At 32.4% G+C, this 13,236-nt stretch overlaps 1 long non-coding RNA gene across 1 annotated transcript; it reads left to right on the forward strand.

The window, feature by feature from the left end:
* Positions 1 to 9,826: 9,826 nt before the first annotated feature.
* On the forward strand, positions 9,827 to 11,407 carry LOC114916518 (uncharacterized). The gene is made up of 4 exons (XR_003804998.2): positions 9,827 to 10,371; positions 10,638 to 10,747; positions 10,829 to 10,878; positions 11,165 to 11,407. It is a non-coding gene; the product is annotated as an uncharacterized LOC114916518 (long non-coding RNA).
* Positions 11,408 to 13,236: the final 1,829 nt, after the last annotated feature.

Here is a 13,236-nt window from a genome sequence, read left to right on the forward strand (position 1 = left end):
TATTTAACGGAATCCGTTTATGATTTTATAATTTTTAATAAATTTTGTTGTATTTAAATTTTTTTAGTACATTTTTCATATTTAATTTGTTTGTTCATTCTTATAAAAAAAATTAAAATTATTTCCTGCATTAATTATGCTATTACTTTACAATGAATGTTATATTATAAATCAATAAGATAAATTCATTCTTGGTCTCATGAGAATTAGGTTCAAACATTAATTGGTAAGAGTGAGATGAGTGTCTATTTTAAAGAGTAGTTTTTTTAAAAAAATAATAATACAGATGATTAACAAATTTAATACTATTTATTAAACTGACTTTGTTAACGAGTATGGAGTATGAATTAGATAAAAGAATATAAGATTTGGGGAAGGAAGAAGTAGTATGTTCGAAGGAGTTGTTAAAGAGTGTGTACTCCTCAATTTTCTTGTATAAATAGGTGTTGAAAAAGTATACATATTAAATATTAATATGTTCAGGGTGATGTGAATTGTAGACTGAGACTGAACTTGAGTGAAGACAAACTAGGATAAGTTTGAGTAGTTCAAGGTCTTAAGTCTTCTCATGATTGAAATTTTTGACCAGACTGAAACACTGTAAATTGGATGAGTAGTTAGATAAGTCACTATGACACCTCAAGTCCTCAAGTCAGTAAAGATTTTACATGATTGTATTAATAAATGCTTGTATGCTACATTAATGATGATTGTATTAAAAGAGTGTGGAATTAATGAATTAGATTTCTTAGTATAAGCTCAAGGACTTTCAAATGCAATATATAATATTTTGTGTTGGTGTAGCATATGTTAACTTTACTAAAGGCCAATATAAGATGTAATATTCATATATTAAGTCTTGTACCTAGTAAAAGCAACTCATTATATGAATTGGATTTCTAACCGACCCGAAACACAAACAATTCAGCTTTTTCTGCAAAAACAAGATCAATCATTCTAATTTAAATCAATTAAAAGCTGCATCATTTTGGTAATTTTAATAGAGTCCAAGGGTTTTTGTATCCCTTGCAAAATTTTCGTGTCTAAACCATATAAATCATAGGCTTCAAGTTGAAGCTGAGATTAAAGTCCAAAATACATAGAGCTATCAAACATGAGGAAGAAGGCAAGAAGGTCAGTTTCATCATGAAATTTAGTGCAAGCATCTTTGGGTGAGTAGCCATTTATGGCTATGATAGGAATGGCTCCTAAGAGTGTCTGAGGGGACCAAACTATATCAACTGTGACAAATAAATGAGGGGTACGTATTTGGGTCCCTGAATGAGAGAGGTCAGTTTCTATACTCTATATTGAGGGGTCCATATATACTAGCACTGGTTCTTCTCTTATCTCAATACACTTTATCTGTATGGTCATCTATCACCAATTATTAAAAGCCTAATATTCCTAAGTTCCGAAACAAAGCATTGGGTATAAGCCTACATAGTCTCACCGTAAAGGAAGTTTAATGTAGACTCTTTATGTGAACTATACTTAAAAGACAATTTTTGTGTACACTGTGACCTTCGTAACATTTCTCAGTTTTGTCCTTCAAGGATATGTATTGGATAAGCTTCAAATCAATTTTTAAACATTTGTGTAAGCATGACGCAATTGTAAAGAATATATTAGAACATCTATAATGAGAGTTGTTTATAAGTAACTCTCAACCACTTTAAATGAGTCTCATTATGTCACGTCACTCATAAGCAATTCATATTACATGTTTACATTTTTTGCTCTAATGAAAATTGCTTATAAGCACTCCTACTTTTTTGCAACTCATACTATATTTTTTTGACATCTCACATTACACTTTATGATAAACTTTTATAAAATTAATTATTATGAATAATATATAAATATGAATAACTAATAATTAAAACAAATTACATAATTAAAAAATTTCAATAAATTACATAATAAAAAATACCAAAAATTACAATAATAAAAATAAATTTATTAATAAAAAGAAATACCAAAAATTATAATAAAAAAATTTACATAATAATTACTCGCTGGGGGTTTCTTTTGTTTCTGGTGTTGCTGGTGTTGGTGCGCGCTGGGGCTGAACTCGATCGTGCGGTGCAGTGCAGGCGGTGGTTCAGCTAGGAGACGGCGTAGCAGGCGGCGGTTGTTGCTGGCAGGGATGGGGCGGAAGCGGCGCGAGCCTGGGCGCGTCCGGATCCGGAGACAGTGGAGAAGGTGGCGATGTTGGTTTCTTTTGTTTGCAAAACCATTGTGCACTTTCCAGCAAAGATCCGCACGAACCAATGAAAGCTCCCCATTTCAAAATTTACAGTGCTAAGCAAGGTTGCTTGCAGAAGTTCCGGTTCTAAAAAAATTAAAACTTTTCTTGCTACTTAGGATCACTCCAATGACAAATACTTCTAAGTTCCGTTGCTTATTTTTAAGACACAGCACAAGCACCCTCCATTGGAGGTGCTCTTATATATTAAGCATTGTAGTAACGTAGAATAAAAGGACGATATTAGAGGATCCATTTTAAATTTGGGCTAAAAACCTATTTTAATCTCTTATAATAATTATTTGTTTCAATTTAGTCTTATTTTTATTTTTTTGTCTCAATTTAGTTCTTAATAAATTAATTGGTTACAATGTTAAACTTCCGTCAAAATTATTTCAACGGAGTTAACTGTTGGTCACGTGGATGTCACGTAGATGCATAGGTGGATGCTACGTGGATGCCAAATTTTTTGAAAACATCTGGAACTAGAACGGTCCATTCTGAAACCAAAACGGGTCGTTCTGGGTGCACTCTTGGTGTGTTAATTTTGCATCCGGAACGGCCCATTCCAGATACAAAATTAACACACTAAGAGTGCAACAAGAAATTCTTAAAAATAATTTTGAACCAAAAATTATAATAGATCGTTAATTACGCGTAAGGAATATGTTATAGCACCCTACAACATCTATAAAAATAGTTACCTTAATTTGATGTGTGTAAAAGTAATTATTATCTCACTTCTTACTTGTAAAAGTAAAAAAAAATCATATTTATTTTCCTTTTTATATACAGATTTTATTTTGGAAAAAAGATAAAACATTTAATTTTATTTTACTTCATAAAAAAGTTAATATTTTGTCCTTAGGAGACTTAAATCAAAAGTGTGATCCAATTTTATAAGAACTAATATCATAAAGTGGGCTAAAATTTAATTCAATCTTATAAAATTAATTTATAAGATAAGAATTGTTTCTTATTTATATATACTATTATCTTTAGTTATATGAAATTTTGAATTTACCCCCTTATATTAAGGATTGAACATGTCGAGTATGAGCATTTTAGAATTTGATACGGCTGATCCAATAAAAGCTTATAAAGGTGACACAATATATCTAACAACAATCAATAATCACTAAGATATAATAATGATATACTCTAATATCATGTTAAGAAATAATTTAAGAATCTAACTCAATTTTACAAAATTAACTTGTGAAATAGGAATTGTTTCTCACTTATATACATTATTATAACCTTATTTCTAGTCAATTTGAGATCTTCAACACTAATAAAAAATATTTTTGCATTAGTATTTTTTTATAGAAGAAATACCTATAATTAAAACAATTTCTCTTTACTTCAACAAGTAGTTTATAAAGTAAGAGTCTCATTAATTTTAAAGGTAGCTTTATTAATATATATATATATATATATATATATATATATATATATATATATATTATAAAGACAAATTTGACATTATCATCTAAATTAACCAACTTTTTAAATCTTAATAAAGTAGATAGTTGAATATTATAAAAACATAAGAGGAAGTATTAAAGAAATATTAATTCTTTTTTATTTTAAGTCAACATGGGGCGAGTTTGCCCTTATGTATGTCTCCTTATAATATAGAATTCAAATTTATACGATTCTTTTAAAAATAATTAGTTGTTTATGTTATTACAATTTTGTTTATGATTAATTTTGTCAAGATTCTGCTTAACTACCATTAAGGGGTCTCTTCTCTCTTTCACATAAAGTTTGTATTATTCAATTTAAGAAAAACAAAACATTTACTGAATTCTAATTCAATATAATTTTATACCCAAAACTTTGAATCGATTGTAGAACGTCATGCTTTGCATTCATCCTTTTTTTAATTAATAATAGGAAAGGTATGAGAAAATAAGTGATGCATTGATAATGTGAACTATATCATCCAATCACAAATTATCATTTATGGTATTATTGACCTTCAAAATAAATAAATAGAGAGACATACAAATGGAAAAGTGTAAAATTATTTTGTTATTAATATATCATCATTAACTAAAGAAAAACTGCAATAACAATAATGAGAATCAACCCTAAGTCTCTTCATGTATTTATCTTATAAGTCCATCACTAAATTGACTTTAATAGTTTTATCAATCCCTTATTAAACTAAGATAAAATAATTTTGCATATAAAATTAAAAGAATATTTGGAAAGCTACATCCACCCATATCCTTACTTAATTAAAACATAAATTCAAGAGAACATTAAGCTTGATCTCTCCCTTTTTTGATTGGATTAAGACAATCTTCTATATGCAAAAAAAAAAAATGAATAACTGAAATATTTTGAAATATACTACTCAGTTCTCTTAAATTTGAGTTTTATAGATGAAAAAAAAAGTTGTTAAATTAGTAGACCCTACTAAAAATGATTAGTCAAATTTTCTTATCGAAATTAGTTATTTATAAAGTCAATGAACATTTCACACCAATAACATAGTTGACCAAAAAATATTCTTGAAACATAGAAGTATCATATTATCTCACATCATCGGTTTGAGTTGTATGTTGATGAAGATCATCTCCCCACCCAATGGCACATAAGAGAGTTTACGAGAGGGGTTAATCATCTATACTATCCCTATGTAGGAGGATTTGGTGAGGGTGATGGTTGTTGATTTCCAACTCTATTGTAGATAGTGAGGCAAACTCTCAAAAGTTTCATTGCATAGTCAAAACGTTTGCAAAAGTTAGTTTAAACTCCCAATTGTTTCATTTACTTGTTTTATTTTAGTCTATTAATTAATTAAAATAACCATTATTAGTTATGTTCACTAACATTAACTTATATTGATTAGGATATTGTGTGACTTGCAAAACGAGTTCGACTTGTTGTTAATACAAAACTTTTAACTAATTTGTTAGGTTAGCTACTTAAAATGTCATTGTCCTTACTGTGTAACCCCATGCAGGTGAAATGGGATCTTTCAATTCTTGGAATGGAAAATTTATAGGTCTTATTGTAAATAAATCTACATGAAGTTTTTTTTTGGACAACAAAAGTTAATTATTTTATAGGTAAAGGGGTACCAAAATCCATATACAATATCTCAAACAAACCTACCAAATTATGTCATCCCTCCTAATCAAGGTTAATAGGTAATTTACATTTAATCAACTATATATAAATTACCAGTTAACCAAACTTACCAATTATGTTGCACCAATTTTGAAGATTATTCTCCCACTAACTTGCAAATGTCACCCATTATGTGTACCCATGATAGCAAACCAGATTTGCAGTTGGACAACACTTTTTTTTTTTCTTCCTCACTTTCCCCCCAATAGAATCATCTCCCCCTCGCATCCAAATTGATGACATCTAGACTGTGTTTTGGCCTCCCTTAACATAATGTCAACTTTAACTATTTAGATTGCTTCAACTATTCAACTATTCCTTTGACTTGAGTTAGTTGCATTTCAAAGGAGACACAAACTCGGATTAGAAGCCCATTGTGAGAAAGTATAATTAAAATTTTTGCTTATGCTAGATAACTAGTTTTATGAAGAGAACAATATATCTTTCATCAACATTTCTCAATGAAATTGATCTTCCTTAAAAACACATTTCTCTAACTTAGATCGCAGTGGTCCAGGTATAACTAGGAAGTGTTGATCAATGTGTTGAGGCCATGGAGAAGGGCACTTCAACCATATAAGCCATTGATTCCATACTGTGACCACCATAGAACATGTGTAGAACAGGTGGGATGTTGTTTTTATATAGGTTTTGCAAAATCAACATAATCGATGTTGAGGTTCTAACTGAATATTCCTCCTAAGAAGGTTCTCTTTAGTTGCTAAAGCATTGGTAAACAATCTCCAGACAAACTTAGAGACTTTCGAGGGGATATAGAGGTTCCAAATACGTGCAAGTAGTTTTTGTCTGTCATTGGGTAACCTCTAGAAAATTAAGAGTTTGTATGTAGACTTTACAGAAAATTTTTGGATGGTTCAGGCTTCTAGCACCAAAAGTCATTCTCCAACTTCTTAATGGAGAAGGTATCTGAGACCTATTGTAGTAAGGCAATCTGGTTTGCCTCCCCTCTAAGAATACACTATGTCTCTCATCAATCACCGATGGTAGTACTTTATTCAGTCTATTAGCCAAAATCTTAGCTAGGGTCTTGTACAAGCAACCAATAAAATAGGCATGTAGTCACCTAATGATTGGGGGTCATCAACCTTAAGGATTAAGGTTATGAACGTTGAGTTTGTACCTTTTGGTAGTTTACCATCTGCATGAAATTCTTTCACCATTCTTACGATATCCTCCTCCAAAGTTTCCCAAAATTATTTAATAAACTTGAAGTTAAATCCATCTGGACCTGGGCTCTTTGAGCTACCACAATCTCAAACTGCCATTTTGATTTCCTCTACACCAATAGAAGTCATTAACTGACTATTTTCCCTGACTGAGATCTGTTTGAATTGAATGCCATCTAGAAATGACCTCTGCCAAGGTTGTTCCATAAATCTGTTATGGAAGAATTCTTTCGCTTGGAACTTAACCTGTTTTGGATCTTCCACCCACTTGCCATCAACAAACAGGCCTTTTATTGAATTTTTTATCCGTCTCCAATTTACCATCCCATGGAAAAATTTTGAATTCTTATCCCCTAATTGTAACCAAGAGACTCTGGCTTTTTGCGCTACTATTGACTCATTACGTGTGGCCACTTCCCATAATTTCTGTTGCAACTCCCTCTTCAATAGAATTTCCTCCACTGTTAAACCTACTAATTCTTCTTTTTTATCCAAATCATTTATTTTCCCTGCAATAGCATTGTGTTGAGTCTCTGGATCAGTTGACATCCTTGTGTACCATTCTCTCAATGTATTTTTAAGCTGTTTCAATTTCTCTTTAACCACAATGCCCCCCACCCATGTACATTTGTCTCTTCCCATGTTTTTTCCACCAAGGGTCGAAAATCCTTATACTGCAACCAGTAATCTAGGAATTGAAATGGTTTGGGCCCCCAATCCATTTCTAAATTTTTTAGCAAAATTGGGCAGTCGTCTGAAATATTCCTATTCAGAACAAGTTGTGTACTCCTTGTCCATTGATCAAACCATTCTCTAGAAACCAAAATCCTGTCAGTCCTACTTTTGGCTCTGCCATTTGGTTTGTACCATGTAAACAACCTACCAATCAGTGGAACATCTACATTGTCTAGATCTGAAATGAATTTGTTGAAATCTCTCACATCTACTGCACCAACATTATCACCATTGACTCCCATTCTCTCTGTAGCCTTCCTTACATTGTTAAAATCCCCCATCAAACACCACCATTTTATATTAATTCTATCTCTTCTTTCTTTTAGCTCTCCCCACAGTTGTCTCTTGAGAGGATTCACATGGTGCATATATGTTGACAATTACTACTTCAATCCCTTTTTCTTTCCATATCCCCACCAACCCCAAAAAACCTGAACCTTGAAAGTGATCAATGACTTTTACTTTTGTCTAACTCATATACATAGTAATCCCCCAACTGTCTTAACTACAGGGGTCAATTTCCACCCATATGCCCCCTCCCACTTCACCCTACAATCATTGACATAGATTCTCAGATATGTCTGCCTTTTTTGTTTCCTACAGACACAATGTTCTTCGATGATCATTTTTCGTGTAATACGCCACTTGACCTTCCCCCCTAGGCTTCTCACATTGAAGGAAATAGCTTTCATTGATCACCCATATAATTCCCCTCTCGGTTTTGATTACTCATTCTCAGTCTGTCTTGTTTATCCCTTTCTTATAGTTCTTCCAATTTCTTAATTACACAATTCTCATCCCCTTTATAAGTCAAACCCATAGTCTTGCCAATTTCCCATTTTTCTTTTTTGCATCTGATACATCTTTGTTCAACTAGAAAATTCTATTACAATTTCTAACCTTTTGCAATCAGAGAGAGAATTGTTGAATGAGTGAAAAGCGAGCCTTACTTGCTTTCTCCTTACGGTAGCAATTGATGCTATATAGTGAGCAACTGTCATAGACACTATAGGGATGCCTCCCTCTATCGACGTTGCCTCTCTTCTTGTTTTTGTCATGCTTGTGTCAATATGTGCTCTCCCTCGTTACACCTATCGATTTGTGATCTTACTTCTGAATTCTCTTGGTTATCCATTCGTGAAGCACTACCTCTAACCATAGCAAGATAGCATCCCACCCTTGAAACAAATTTGCCATTTTCCATTCTCAGAATAGAATGATTTCCTTTATCGTCCACCTCCTATAACCATCACATCTATAATTGTTCCATCTTGGGATGATTGGTAGCTTTAGGTTGTATACTGATGGTTTGCGGATTGTGTTTATTACCAATCTCATTCAACATTAGGTTAGGCCCTCCCTTGTGACACAAATTGGGCCAACCGAATTAGGTCCAAGTGTTTGTTGTAAAGTACTAAACAGAACGGGGGTAATCAACTTACTACGCTTCGTTGCACATGAAGCGGTTACATGGGCCTTGTGAGGATTTGTAGCCACATCGACATTATTAACTATGTATCTAGTCATCGTAATCCTTCTTTTTAAGTTACTTGTTTCATGCAACTCCTCCTACACCACTCCTTCAAGTCCTATCCTTATGTCCTCCTCCCCCATACTTTCTCCAATAAGCCACTTTTTGTACCCTTACTACTACCAAGATGAATGTGGATTGGTCCAACTACCCTCACATGAGTAGGGAACTGTTGGTCCCAAATCATTGGATAAAAATTTGAAATTTCATTTTCCCTCCAATTGTTACTGTCCTCTACCATGGCTGCACCTTCCATTTCCACCCATGTGTTATTCTCTGAACATTCAGAGGACAACAAACATAAATTAACTACCATTTTACTTGTAGTCGAAGACACAGTTTCAACGTCGTTTCTCCAAAAGTCGCACTTATAATGATCGTTGTTCATTGTCACCTCCTCAATGACCCTTATATGTATTATTACCCCATTAATTTTAACCTCACTATGATGTTGAATTGGTAGTATTGCATAAGTTTTAATCAATAATCTATCATAGTCAAGTCTACTAAAACTTGAGGTGTCATTGTCCACCAAGATGAGAGTCCCAACAACACTTGTTACTTTTGCAAAACAATCCTGACTCCAAAGATGTATAGGGATGCCACTACACCTTACCTAGATCATTCTATTTCCAGCCACCAAGCTAGGATCCCATTTATGTATGGAATGGAACAATTACAATATACCACAGATAGCCTCTAAGTATGATTCTTTGAGATCATCTTCTTCTACCCCCGATATCAACACCTTGTCGTGTCTCATATATCTTAATTTGATATCCTCTTTCTCATAGAATACTTTGGCTTCCTATAATCTGTCAAATAATGTCTCATCCTCAAGCCTTCCCACCTAACGTTTTTGAAGCCAGCTATTGTTTTCTTCCTTTATCGTGAATGTTGACCCATTCCACACACCTTCTCATCCTTGTTCCTATTTTGGTGCCTCCTTTTTTTTCTCTCCACACCAATTGAGGTCCTTTTAGGCGTTGTTGGGGGACTTGGGCATAAGGCCCACCTACTACAGTTGGGTTTACTGACGTTGTTCTAGGCCCTTCTTCCTTCCATCTACCACCATCAATCTTTTGTCTACTTCCATAATTGTTCCACACCCCACACTTATACCATGGAATGTTAACGTTCATCTTAACATTACCAAACCATATCTTATCCAACTGCTCCTCCAAATGCCACACATTTTGGATGTTGATAATCCTCACAAAGTCATATCGATTTCCTTTTTATTCCTCTTGTTTGCAATAAAAACCTCCCAAACTCTTCCCCATCTTTGGAACACTCTCCACAGATTCACTTCTTTGTATCCTTCTGGAAAATTTTCAAAGTAGATGGTAGTTACCCGATCGGAAGATGGTTGGTTCGAGCCCATGATCGAAAACCGGTTATTATATAAACTATATTATGTGACCTTCACCTCTTCCAAGCCACGACAATATCAAATTTGCATGAAGTTGTGAAGATAGTACACGGGAATCTCATGTTAAACATTTGGTTCTACAATTATAAATAATGTAAGTAATTCATTTATTTGATTCATTTTAGGTTTTTAAGTCAATTATGTCGAGATAAGAGGAATGTTTGTATATGTGGATTTCTTGTGCCTTGATCTATACAAAAATCAAGGAAAAATACGAAGATGCCTAAAGTTACATTAAGAGATGGATGCATGACTAAAAGAATATATTTACCTAACTCTTTATATCAATGCATAAGTACAAAATTAACAAGTTCAAATAATTAATATCCATTTCTAACAAATTATTTTTCTCCATTGCAGTTCCCATTGACAACTCATATATAGTCATTATTCTTAGGGAAGATGCTATTGTGTTGTTTTGTTTCTTGCATAGCAAAGAGACCGATTAAAATGAAGTACTATTATATAGGGTAAATTTTAATTTCTTACATGCACTTGATTTTTGCAATGTAATATACATTCTCATCTTTTAATAAATTTCTTTTAACTAGTGTTGTGGCCACTTGAAAGAGGAATGAGCCTTACTTGGATTTATCCCAAAGTAAGTAATTTAAACCTCTAATTACATATTTTATTAGTTTCTTTATCATGTTTGTCATATATTTAATATTAATTTTTATTATAATGCAATAAACATGAAGATAATATTAAGTGTTAATTTTACTTAAATGATTGAACTCTTTTGACACTTATTTAACTAGTTTTAAAAGAAAATTTTATTTTTAACGCCTAAATATTATAAGAATATGCTCAACCGTTTGGAAGGGGTTGAGCGAATTGGTCATTTACAAGCCTAATCTATTTTATTTCTTGGACATATATAACAGATGAAGAGAGAGAAAATAAAGATTAAACAAAACAAAAACAGAGAAAAAATAGAGCACTAAAGAAGAGGAAAGCTTCAAGACCATTTGGGGACAGGGATCTTGGGTTCAATCTTTTCTTTTCTATGCTTTTATGTTAAATGGAGATTTCTCTAACAACCATGAGTATATAATTTTTACCTTATTGAGTGTAATCTATCAAACTCTTATGTAATCCTCTTGATTTATTTATATGATATTCTATTATTTAGTTTTAGTGGTTTGATTTTGTTCTTAATGCTTGAGGTGAGTTGATCACTCATCTTTTGATTTGTGATTTAGATTTAGATTGGAATATATTTTCTAAATCTGATTTGAATCAAATCATCTAATGAATCTAAAGCTTAGAAATAGATTTAGAGTCATTAGTTGAACAAATTCTTGAACTTAATTCAAGGATTTTGATTTGGTAAACTGAGGAATTGGTTATTGAATTAGGATCCTTAAAATTTCTAAATACAAGAAATTGATTTAAAATGACCTTAAAGAATTCAATAACATTAAGTGATATGAATCACATGTAGATAATCTTAGGAAAATAGATGAGTGAAATAGATGAAATTCAATCCCAACATTTTCTCCTACTATTATCTTTTCAAATTTACGTTTTCCTTTAACTACTTGTAGCTTACTATTTTAAAGTTGAAATGCAAAAGAATATATTCATATTCGACTATAAATCTTTCTATTACCAGTTTTAATTAGGATATTAGAAATTACAAAATATTTTTCTAGGCATTATGGATCGATAACCCATACTTCAATCTTATATTACAGTAAATTGATTTGCTTGCTAGAAAATCCTAATAAGTCTCTTGGCATCATTTTCAGGGACTTGTATCAAGATATTTGAGTAATTTCAATTTATCATTTATTAAAGCCTCTTTGTATTTAAGTTTTATATTTCCTAGTAATTAGATTTAGTATTTCTATTGCTTTATGTGCTAATTTCTTTGTATTCTATCTTGTATATGAGGTTAAACTCCAACTAAGCAATTACTCTTTGATCCTAAAATAGAGAAAATGGCTAGGAGAAAAAATAATAATACAAGAGGAAGAAAAAAAAACTAGAGAAATAAAGGAAACAATAGGAAGGTTCAATTAACTCAGCTTCTTCCTCAATCCAATCAAAGTCTAAACCAAACATGGTTGATCAAGGAGGAAATTTAGGGAATCTAGCCAACCAAGGAAACCAAAGAAGAACTTTAAGGGATTATGCACAACAATAAGCTCCCTAACATTTCCAGCATAATAGCTCCAATAACCTCAAGAAAATGGAAATGAAACCTTCCTTCCTCAGTTTAGTCAATGCACATTAGTTTGTAGGATTGAACCATGAGGATCCATATGCACATCTTTCAAATTTTTATGATTTATGTGGTGGCATGGGAAATCCTGAAGGTGATGAGGAAGCAATTTAATTATCTCCATTCATTTCCTTTTTTATTTGACAAGTAAGGTAAAAAAATTGGTTGCAATCCCATCCTAATCAGAGTCTTACCACTTGGAACGATGTGGAGAACAAATTTGTGAATAGATTTTATCCATCCTCAAAGTATATCATTGCTAAATTGGATATTACTACTATCCGCCAAGGGATGGGTGGACCCTTTTGTGAGGCGTGGGAACGATTCAAATCTCTTATAAGAAAATGTCTAAATCATGGCTTTGAGGATATTGCTCAACTGATTTCTTCTACAATGGAGTAAAGTCAAATGTCAAGATGCTCCTAGATACAACTGCAACAAGTATCATGATGACTACTGACCTTGATAAGGCTACTAACATTATTGAATCTCTTGCCCTTTTATCAACAGGAAAAATAAAGTAGACACAACCATCCAAGGAGAAGTGTTCTTGATCTTTACACAAATGATGCAATCCTAGCACAATATAAGTTGCTATCTTCTAATAGATTCATGCTCTAACAATATAGATGGCAAAACTTCCTCAACAACTTCATGTTATTAGCTCAACTCATGCAACAAGTTCTAAAATACGATTTATATGGTGGAAGCAATCCTAATGGTTTTTGT

Source organism: Cajanus cajan, chromosome 3 (genome assembly GCF_000230855.2).
Source record: "Cajanus cajan strain Asha chromosome 3, NIPB_CcT2T_4, whole genome shotgun sequence".
In the NCBI taxonomy this organism is placed as follows: domain Eukaryota; kingdom Viridiplantae; phylum Streptophyta; class Magnoliopsida; order Fabales; family Fabaceae; genus Cajanus; species Cajanus cajan.